The 11,609-nt window shown below is 48.3% G+C and overlaps 1 long non-coding RNA gene across 1 annotated transcript; it reads left to right on the top strand.

The window, feature by feature from the left end:
- The first annotated feature begins 8,637 nt into the window (after positions 1 to 8,637).
- On the top strand, positions 8,638 to 11,087 carry LOC121014284 (uncharacterized). The gene is made up of 2 exons (XR_005783141.1): positions 8,638 to 8,835; positions 10,813 to 11,087. It is a non-coding gene; the product is annotated as an uncharacterized LOC121014284 (long non-coding RNA).
- The last annotated feature ends 522 nt before the right edge of the window (positions 11,088 to 11,609 follow it).

Raw genomic sequence — 11,609 nt, 5'->3', positions numbered from 1 at the left:
TCACCGAGGGAAGGTTCTTTTGAGGTATTACTGTTTGTCTCCTTTCTGATGGCTTTTATCATTCTCTTTTACAACTAGGAACCCACCGGTTCCTTCTAGTATATTGCATTGTAAATATCTTGTGTCTTTTTACGGACTCATTCATTCAACAAACATAGAGTCATCGTCTGCGATGGCCAATTATGTTTCCAGGGTTCGGAAAACCCTAGATCAAAAATCCTAACATTCGAATTGGTCTCCCCATCTCGTCTCAACTACACTTGCCCTTGTTTTTCATTCCATCCCTTTCCAGAAGGACCATTGTAGAAGCTTCTGAAACTGTCAATCTCTATATAGTCTTTTCCCCACCTCCCTGTTCATTCTCTGCACTGCTGATCCTTCTAGGGACCGTCTTATTTTCGTTGTGGCCCTAACTTATCAATACAAGGGATGTTCAATTTTTTTTTTTTCCTTAAAAAAGACACATCTGATTATGCAACATTCTTTCTGGAAATACCATGTTCCCATCCTTCCTGTCCCACTCTGTACAGAACCAGTTCCAAACACTTTTGCAGCCCTTTGTGGTCCGGCCCCCATCTTCCTTCCCACATTCTCATTCATCCACCTTCTCTCCAGCCCACCCGCTGGCTCAGACATCCCATCTTTGCACATGGTCCTTCTTGGACTAGTGTCCTCCGCTGGCTTTTCTGCCTGAAACAGTCCTGCTCATTAACCTTTTAGTCTAAACATGACCTTCTCTGCTGAATGAAGTAGAGTAAATTCCACTTAGTGGGCGATTTTATTTACTTGGAGATCACCAAATAACTACCTATCGATTGGGTTTATGTGCTGTCACTCAGTTTATTATGAGCAAAGAGATGTTTGTCTGTTTCCCATTGCTGGAATCTTGACACCCTCGTTACGATGTGGCGACAGTGATTCCCTTGGTGCTGCAGGGAATGCACTTAGCATTTTCTGTTTGTTTTATGAATCCTTTGTTTTGTGAATCTCTCCTTAAAGGAGAGAACACCAAATCTGAGAGTGTAACATTGCAAGGTTGCTTCGTTTTTCCTGGTATTTTTATTTACTTTACCTTGATTATATGTATATAGTTTAAACCCTTGTGTTTTCTTCCACAATTATTAACACGTTTTGAGCTTGTGACACAGACCGCTAAATTTGTTTTCGAAAAGATTGCTCATTAGATCCAAAGATGCATGGCTTATCTACCGCGTCTTTACGAACTCATATTAATTACTAGGTCAGGAGGCCAAAATTCTTTTTTATCTTCCACGTTGCTTTTCGTTGATTCTTAGTAAGATTGACTGTATTGTCATCTGTCTGTAAGGTTCTTGTATTTCATATTTCTGAGTTTTCTAAGCTTTGCCTTTCTCCTTTTACTTAGTGGAACATTCCAGCTCTTCTCATTGATTTAGAGGAACCCTTTATTTATTCGCGTTCTAAATTTTTTCTCAATATTGTTCACGGTGAAAAATTTTTTCAGCCTGTAATGGGCTGTCCTTTCTTTTGGTGTGTTTGACATAATCATCTTTAGGTGAATTCAAATCTCTTTTCCTTTTTAATGCCTTCCGTTGGGCTTAGAGAATCCTCTCTCCACCCAGAACCCAAGGAGCTATTTTGCGTTGTCTATTTTTCAAAATAACTGAGCTGCGATCAAGCTGCAGTTTATTTCGGTGCATGGTAAAGTTACAAGCGGACGTTTCCCCCAAGCATCTGGCCAGTTGTGGTGTCACCCTTGACTGAGACATCTTTCATTTCCTGTTGGTGAGTGAAGCCTTACTTCACGCATGTTAAGTACCGATCGGTTTTTTGAAGGGTCACTGTTCATTGATCTCCTGCTGCTTCTTGGACCGGGTGATGCTCAGGGTGATGTGTCTCAGGTTTACCACGTGGCATAAAATCCGGTAAAGCAAGTTCTCCTTCATTTTTCTTTTTGTAGAAGACTCTCTTAGGTGTTTCCACTTATTTACTTTCCCAGTTTCGGTTGGGAAAGCTACTCACTTTAAAACCTAGCATTTTCCACTTCAGGGAGCCCGGGGGGCTCAGTGGGTTTAGCGTCCAACTTCAGCTCAGGTCACGATCTCGCGGTTTGTGGGTTCGAGCCCCGCGTCCGGCTCTGTGCTGACAGCTCAGAGCCTGGAGCCTGCTCCGGATTCTGCGTCTCCCTCTCTCTCTCTGCCCCTCCCCTGCTCGTGCTCTGTCTCTCTGTCTCTCAAAAAAAAAAATAATAATAAAGTAAATAGTAAATAAAACCTAGCATTTTCCAGTGCGATACATGACTGCTCCTTCTGAAAGCAAAACTATTTTTCAGCTCAATTTTTAGTTTTATTTATTTGGTGCCTGGTATTTCTCATTAAGGTTACTCTTAGCCATTGTATTTGTGGGTGCTGTCGTGCATGGGATTTATTAAATCATATTTTTAACTGGTCAAATGCTTCTAAAACGGAAAGGTACTTTGGTGTGCCTACAGCGATTTCACTTACGTTATTAGCTTCTCTTATTACTTTGTCAACTACTGAGTGGCCTCTTGAGTTCCTGGTATACCTACTAGAAGAAACTGGGAGTGGAGAACGGGGGTATCCCCAGCGCCAGGCATTCAGCCTGCCATGCGCATGAAGTTCAAACCCAAGCGAAGCTGGCGCATAGTGAGTGACAGAGGTCAGGGTAGAGGCCAAGCCAGGAGAGACAGAAGGGGGATGATGGGGAAGAGGCCTCTGTGGGGACTCTGTGGTCCTGGTGTTGTTTTAGGTGGTGGTGATGATGAGGGAGCATAAGGCAGGCTGGGGGCAAAGTACAAGCTCGCACACCCCCTTCGCCCCCGAGTGCAATGTGCGTGACATTCCTCAGGCACCCCGGGCTGCCCAGGGACAAAGGAAAGGACGCAAAACAAATGGTTAAACTGGTTACAGTCTCCATCGGTTTACAAATATCTTAGAAAATCACAAGAAAAAGGCAATCTTTTTTTTATCAATAACCTAATCTCCAGAAACCTACAGACTCAGTTTCCGGGAGCCCCAACGTCACCCTGCCCTCCATAGAGATGTGGGGAACAAAGGCAGAAGGAAGTGATAGATAACATTGAGTTTCCTTATAACCTGCAGCCCGTTGACAAATACTTGAGGCCGGCGGAGCAAAACATTTCTCCTCGGGGAACTCCCTACTGTCTTAATGCTAATGCTTGGCTGGAGGGAAAAACAACCTTAGGGTGACAGTAGCTAGACCTCTAGTAATCTGTATGAAAATCTCTTTGGAAAGTTCCCTCTTGACTTTACGTCCCCCAAGTCCATGGTATATAACCAGTTACCATCCCAACCCCAGAGTAGCTCTTTCTGCCCTCAGGTCCTGTCCCCGTGCTTTAATAAAATCACCTTTTTGCACCAAAGACGTCTTCTGGAATTCTTTCTTGGCCGTCAGCTCTGAACCCCACCGTTACCCCAAAACCCCATCAATTACATGAGCGCGCCCCACGTATAAAAGTTACTGAGGGGCGTCTGGGGGGCTCGGTTCGTTGAGCGCCTGACTTCAGCTCCAGTCATGATCTCACAGTTCATGAGTATGAGCCCTGTGTCGGGATCTGTGCTAACAGTGCATAGCCTGCTTGGGACTCTCTCTCTCCTCTTTCTCTGCCCCTCCGCCACTCAAGCTTTCTCTTTCTCAAAATACCTAAATAAATTAAAAAAAAAAAAAAAAGCCTCCGGACCCCAGGACCCCTGGGTGACTCAGTGGGTTAAGCTACTGACTTTTGGTTTTGCCTCGGGTCATGATCTCATGGCTCATGAGATCGAGTCCCAAGTCATGCTCTGTGCTGACAACTCGGAGCCTGCTTGGGATTCTCTCTCTTTCCCCGTCTCTGCCCCTCCCCAGCTCGCTCTCGCTCTCTCAAAATAAATAAATAAACTTAAAAAAAAGTTCACTGAACTGTCCACTGTAATTTATGAACTTTGACATATGTATGTCTATAGTGTGGTGAACAGTGGTCCTCAAAAGGATGCATCTAAATCCTAACCCCCGGTCGCTGTGAATAGGACCTTATTTGGAAAATGGGTCTCTGCTGGTGTAATTAAGTTAATGATCTTGAGATGAGATCGTTCTGGATTAGGGTGGGCTCCAAATCTGCTAACTAGCGTCCTTTTAAAAAGAGGAGCAAAGCATGGGGCGCCTGGGTGACTCATTCGGTCAAGCATCTGACTCTTGGCTCAGGTCACGATCTCGCAGCTCGTGAGCTCGAGCCCCACACCGGGCTCTGTGTGGACAGTGTGGAGCCTGCTTGGGATTCTCCCTCTCTCTCTGCCCCTCCCCTGCTCACTCTCTCAAAAGTCAATAAACTTAAAATTATTTTTATAAATAGAGGGAAAAAGCGGACACACAGAAGAGAGGGTGATGGGAGGACAGAGGCAGAGACAGGAGTGTGACATCTATAAGCCCCGGAGCACCGAGAACCCTGCCGTGCGCCTGGAGCTAGAAGGAGGCGCGGGAGGGTCCTCCCCTCCAGCTCTTGGAGGGAGTCCGGCCCTGCCCATACCTTGGGGTCAGACTTCCGGTCTCCAGGGTCCTGAAAGGGTAAATATCTGGTTGTAGTGATGTGTTATGCCAGCCCAGGCCACGAAAACAATGCCACGCTTTAATAAAAACGTTATTTACACAAGCAAACAAACAAAAAAGCCAGTAAGGACCAGCACCGGCCGGGGTGTGGGAGCAGGTGCTCTGATGCGTGGTGGTTGGGAACTTTGGGGGGAAGCCTTGAATTAATGACGTAATCATTAAACACGTTCTTTCACCCTGTTCCGGTCACAGGACCATGACCCAGGGCACAGTTACAGACGTCCACAAAGACTCTCACTCCAACATTGACTCACTCGGGGCCTTTGGGACCGCTCTCTCGGACGCCCGAGGCCGATCTTCTGTGCTGCAATCCTGCCCCAGTTCTACTTCTTCCCTCTCTTCAAGGCCACCGCCCCAGAGACTCACCTTTGGTGCTCCCTTCAGCCACCCTCTGCATGAAACAGCCAGGGGCCAGCCCTGCCTCCTGCCAGCCAGAGCTCCCGTTAGGGACCGAAGGCTTGCGCCCTCCCCGAATCCCTATGTTGAAGCCCCCACCTCCGTGGGGGGGGGAACCTCGGGAGGAAATTAGGGTTGGATGGGATCAGGGGAGTGGGGCCGTCACGGTGGATTTGGCCCTTTAAGAAGAGACGTGAGATCTCACCCCTCCCCGTCCTCCTCGAGCACACAGAGAAGAGGCCATGCATCCATTTGGCAAGCGTTCACCTCCAACAAGCGTTCACCTCACAGCCTCCAGAATTGTGAGACACAAATGCCTGTTGTTTCGACCCCTCGGCCTGTGGGACTTTGTTACAGCCGTTCACACTGACTGGGACAGCCCTGAGCCCCTGTCCATCGGTCGGGAGGGGGCAGTTCACTGATAGGCTCCTGTCCCGGGAAGAAGCTTGCGTACGTGTTCCTCCGCTTTCCCGCCTCAGCCCCATAGTGTCACCCCAGACACCGTCCTGCCCCTCGGGAAGCCTGTTTCTTTCTGTTCCCATGACCGGGGACTTCATTTTGACCCACCCGGCCCACCTGGACTGTGCCCACACTCCGGCCTCTGTCCTCCAGGCCCTACGAGGGGGACCCTTTAAAACCAGACATCTCGGGGAGTCTGGGTGGCTCCGTTGGTTAAGCGTCCAACTCTGGGTTTTGGCTCAGGTCGTGATCTCACAGCTCGTGAGTTCGAGGCCCGCATCGGGCTCTGTGCTGACGGAACAGAGCCTGCTTGGGATTCTCTGCCCCTTCCCTGCTTGCGTGTGCTCTCTCTCAAAATAAATGAACCGAAATGAAAAAGGTGTCTCCTCGAGACTTACAGGCGTCATCTTAATGGCCGTTTCTTGTTTTGTAATTTACACAATCACATGCTTATCTATTGCGGGTAAGTCTCTGCCTCACCTGACTGCCGTCACACACACTCACACGCACACACACACGCGCGTGGGCACACGGCATTGATGGCAGAAACCACTGCCCATCTCCAAGTGATCAACCACCTGCCTCCGTAAAGTCGGGCACCATAAACCACCCCAGCTTCAGAGCCCCTTGTGCCGTCGTCCAGAGGAAGTCATTCTGGTCTGACCCTTGCCCGCTCGCCTAGCCTCGTCTCCCTCTCCTGTCCGTTCAACAGATTCCGCACTGTCACCCCAGGTCATTCCCACAAATGCGCCTCCAGGCTGGTGCGCCCCGCCTCCTACCTGGCACATACCTCTCTCTCCTGTTACATTTGCTGACTTGCCTCATCTCACAGGAAGCCGTCCTGGCCTCTGGAGGCAGAGCGAAGTGCTCCCTCCTCTACCCTTCCCTGGCCCTGTTTTCATACCTCTGCACGAGGCCGCTACTCTACCTTTGCGGGGCCACGAGCCCTGGGGCACAGCCTGTGTGTTCCCGGAGCCCCGCATGCTGCCCAGACAAGGAGCCTGGAAGGAGGTGTGTTTTATGAATGGATGAGTTTCAGATTCACCCCGGTTTCTAATATCTGCCAGCCTCTCTGGAGCCCGCTGGGGGTGTCTATCATGCCAGCCCCCACCTCTGCATCTATAGCACTCGGATTTCCACTATCAAAGGTTGGCATTTCTTCAAGAAATTTTTCATTCATTGGACAGACTTGAGTCATGTGTTTAGGGCAGAGGTAGCACAAGGGCTCTCAGGACTGAGAGCTTGGGTTTGGCCTCAACTCCCCCTTGACCATTTGCCCGCTCTGGGAAAGTTATTCCCCACCCCCATGCTTGGGATGTCTCCCCCGCACGTTGGCGGGTGACGGCAGCCCAGCTCCTAGAGTGTCCATGATGATCAAATACAATTACACGTGCAAAGCACGTAGCACAGGTCCGCAGCTCACGTTCCCGACTTGGAGGCACGATGTCAGCCCCCCGTAAGGGTGCTGAGTTCCTGGCTCACTGCAGAGACAAGACACAAGACGACCTTCTGTGTCCAGAAGAGCTCTGTGAGTTTCCGGCAAAGTCAGGTCGTCTTCAGCCTCTTCAGATGGGTACGGGGTCCATTCTAGTGGCGACACTAATAATATCTTAGCAGAATGGCTGCCCGCTGAGATGAGACACAGGCCCCAGGGGAGGTGCTCACGGGTCCCTTCGAGAGCACCCGCTATAGGCAGACAGGTAGGTGGAACCTGATTGGTAGACACGCACCTCCGGCTGCTGCAAATTTGGGTCCTCCAGAGGGTCAGCCATATTCTCCCAAGGTGCACTCGGCCAATGGCTAAACATGGCGCCAGGGATGAGAGTTACGCATTGCCCTGCTGGGCACCAAGCCCGGGAACCCCCATCGGCCAAGACTATAGCCCGAGGTCCTTCTCGTGTATCCCTTCCTTCCCTCTACCTTTTCCCAGGTGTCAGACCTGCATCCATCAGAAGGCTCTCCCACCTCCCTGCCCCTCTCCATCTATCCTTCACAGGGAAAGCTCTCATCTGCTATCCCCTCTTGGCTTCTGCTTCTTAAAAGACCCAAATAGCAGATCTAGAGAGACAACAGTAAGGCCAGGGAGGTACAGCAGACCCGAAAGGAATCCCAAAGAGACCCTGATAATCTACTGATCAGTAGGCAAGAGAGGAAAAAACAAGTTGGGATATTTTTGTATGTATGTATTTATTTTTGAAAGAGAGAGAGAGAGAGAGAGAGAGAGTGTGTGTGTGTGTGCACTTGCGAGTGGGGGAGGGGCAGAGAGAGAGGGAGGCAGAGGATCTGAAGTGGGGTTTGAACTCATGAACAGAACCATGAGCTCATGACCTGAGCTAGAGTCGGATGCCTAACTGACTGAGCTTCCCAGGCTCCCTTAAACAAGTTGGGATTTTTATCTGCACTTTGACTTAATAAGGACTCCTAATCTCCCAGTGTAAACAATCAATGTCCAGTATAATTGCCTAAATTATACATATTTTAAAAATGTTTATCTATTTTTTAGACAGAGAGAGACAGAGTATGAACGGGGGAGGGGCAGAGAGAGAGGAAGACACAGAATCTGAAGAAGGCTTCAGGCTCCGAGCTGTCAGCACAGACCCCCAACGCAGGGCTCGAACCCACAGACTGTGAGATCATGACCTGAGCCGAAGTCGGACGCTTAACCGACTAAGCCACCCAGGCGCCCCTATAATTGCCTAAATTATACAAAGTGAGTTTCTAAGCCTAAAGATATTCAGTACCTAGAGGCAATTTCATAAAAAGCATCACAATTTAATAAAATTATTACAATGTTATAACTCGATAACAAAAAATACCTGGTTAATAGGTGGGCAGAGGAACTGAATAGACATTTTTCCAAAGAAGACATAAAAGTGGCCAACAGGTGGATGAAAAGACGCTCAACATTGCTCACGATCAGGGAAATCCGAATCAAAGTCACTGTGAGATCTCACCTCATACCTGTTGAAGTAGCTGTAATCAAAAAGGTAAGAAATAACAAGTGTTGGTGAGGAAGTGGAGAAAAAGGAACGCTTGTGCGTGGTTGGTAGGAATGTTAAGTTGGTTCAGTCACTCGGGCGAACGATGGGGAAGTTCTTCAAAAAATGCAAAATAGGACTACCCTGTGATCCAGCAACTCCACTGCTGGGTATTTACCCAAAGGAACCGAAAACAGGACATCACAACGATAACTGAACCCCATGTTTACCGCAGCATTATTTACGATAGCTAAGATATGGCAACAACCGAAGTGTCCACGGATGGATCCACGGATAAAAAAGATGTATATAATGGAATCTTTTTTGGCGACGAGAAAGAGGGAAACCTCGCCATTGTGTGACATCGTGGATGGACATTGATGACATTGTTCTCAGGGAGGTAAGTCCCAGACAGAGAAAGACAGACACTGTAAGGGCTCGCCTATTTGTGGAATCCAAAAACGCTGAACTTGTAGAAACAGAGTAGAATGGTCGTCACCAGGGCCTGGGGGGCACGGAGGTTGGAAAGAATGTTGGTCAAAAGACACACACTTGCATTTAGATGATGGGTTAAGTTCTGAGGACCTAATGCATAGCCTGGTGACTGTGGTTAAAACTGCTCACATACTTAAAAGATGTTAAGACAGCCGATCTTAAATGTTCCCACCACAAAAAAGAAATGATAATTCTGTGACGTGACAAAGATGTTAATAGACACTATAGAGGGGATCATATTGCAACGGGTAAGTGTATCAGATCAACATGTACACCTTAAATTTCCACAACATTGTACGTCAAGTACATCTCAATTTTTTCGAATGATCACAGTGTCGAAAAAGACTTGAAAATGACGTAGGAGTTGTTTTGCTCAGAGACCTAGGGAGTGTCCACACACCCTTGAAAATGCACCTGAGACTTTAGGGGCCGTGAGAACCCCGAGGTCTATCCATGGAGACCTCCGGGGATCTCTGGACCCCAGTTTCCTGATCTGAAATTTGTAGCGATGAAAATATATCCAAGATACTTTGTTCAGTGAAAATAAAATACGCTGCAGACAGTATGTAGAGCTCAAAACCCATTTTTCCTCTCACTGATATGTACCTAATATTATCTGCATTATCTGAGAGGCGTGAGTTTGAGGGTTTCTTTTACCTTGCATTTCAGACACTTGAAAAAGCACATTTATTACTTTTGTCATCATAGTTTCCAAACAAATTCTAAAAAAGGAATGATAATAAATACATTTCCGACAAACCAAGAGTCTGACCCTGTCTCGCATCCCTGGGGGCAGAGAGCAGCCTGACCACTTACCCGGACGCCCGTCCATGGTGATTCCCCATCTCTGTCCACTCGCGGCTCTTGGCCGGCTTTGTCATGGCTACTCTTTCGCCAACTGCCTCAAGGGCTGACGCGGCCAAGGGCATTTGAATGTCAGGTGCGTCCCCGCTTTACTGAGCTGGATGCCGCCGGCACACATGCAGTCCGTCCTGACACCAGAAGGCTGAATTTCTCAGCAACCAAAGCCCCAACCTGCTCTTGAAGACTTACTTACTCATTCATTATTTTTTAATTCAGACATTCATTCAGCAAATATTTTTAGAGCACCTCATGTGTAGGGGTTCTGTAGGAACAGAGAAATTAGCCATAAAAATTAAATAGAAAAATGCATCCGGCTGGAAATTAAGATAGCGTGTTCCCAACCGCTAACAGCCGCTCAGCTAAGAATTAGCACATGAAAAAGGGTGTCTCTCGCTAGACGTAAAAGAAATAAATGCCCCTTAAAATAACAACGAATTGACATCTTCACTTGTCAGTGATTGAAATAAAATGATAAAACTCATTGCTGGTGAAGAGATGGTAATCGAGGTCATTGCTAGCCACTGTGGGAGACCAAGCATCAACACGGGTGTGGCATTTAGTGACATGTGTAGCGACATATTGATTTGTGTCTTTGCTGCTGAGTTTTTCCTTTCTCTTTCAAAGAAAATAGTCAGGCTGTATTGGTGATCCATGGCTGCATAACGAACATCACCAACTTAGTAGCAGAAGACAACACCCATTTAATAGTTCACGGCTCTACAGGTCAGGAGCTCAGGAGGGGCTCAGCTGGGTTCTCTGCCCAGGGTCTTATCAGATGGGAAGTGGGGGTGGCTGCCAGTGCGTGTTCCCTTCTGGTGGCTCTGGGGGCGAGCCCATTTGCAAGCTGATTCGGGTCAGGGACAAAACTCAATTCCTTGGGGTTGTAGGACTGAAGTCATCAGCCAGCGGCCATTCTTGGCTCCTAGAGGCTGCCTGCAACCCTTGTCACGTGCTCTCCCTCATCTCCAAAGCCAGCCTCTGTTCCCCTCACATCACATCCCTCTTGTGCTCTTTCTAGATACATCCTAATCTCCTGGAAGGACTCATCTGATCGGGTCAGGCCCAGTTGTTGAAAAAACATAAAATAATAGCGAGCAAATGAAATGACAAATAGGACAAAAGACTGAATTTTGGAATGATATTTGCACCGTACTTTTTGGCAGAAGATAACTGATAGACCGACCTGCCTAGAAGTGAGACGAAGGTAGCCTGGTCAAACTCTGGTCCTAAACACAAAACCAAGATGGCACAGAAGAATCGTTCGTAACATGTGGGACGGTGGTTGCTTCTCTATCCCTCGGCCTGTCTCTTGAAAGTTAATCCCATTTGTGTCTGTCAGTTTTTCCCCGCATGCAAACACACACACGTGCACGCACACGCACACCTTTGCCCAGACAGACCAACAAGGACCAGCAACTTGGCTGGCTGGCAGTATCTGGAAGGTTCCCAGCCCCTTCTGTCAATCCCCAAAGCGCTGTGCAACCTCACCAGAGGCGTGGTGTATTTCTAGCCACAGAGGTTCAAGTTTTCGATCACAAAGATGCAAGGGCTGTGGAGAAAGGGGAAGTCTGAAGCCGATGCCTTACGTGGGGGACCCAGCTGGGAGGACGTTTAGCAACCGTAGATTGGAGCTAAAGAACCACATCTCCTTCTCGCTTCCTCAGAAGGGAAGGAACTGAGCTGACCGTGTGACGATGGTGTCAGTGCCGTGACTTCAGTGACTTCAGCCCTTTGCTCAATGATTCTACTTACGGTTCTCTTCCTGCTTGCGGCCCCCACCCTGCACATCCGTACACCCACCCACGGGGGGCGGGT

The sequence above is a fragment of the Herpailurus yagouaroundi genome, unplaced genomic scaffold (assembly GCF_014898765.1).
Source record: "Herpailurus yagouaroundi ecotype Mexico unplaced genomic scaffold, PumYag 202, whole genome shotgun sequence".
NCBI lineage: Eukaryota > Metazoa > Chordata > Mammalia > Carnivora > Felidae > Herpailurus > Herpailurus yagouaroundi.
The sequence above is the reverse complement of the archived record's forward strand: the minus strand, read 5'-3'. Positions and strand labels throughout refer to the sequence as shown.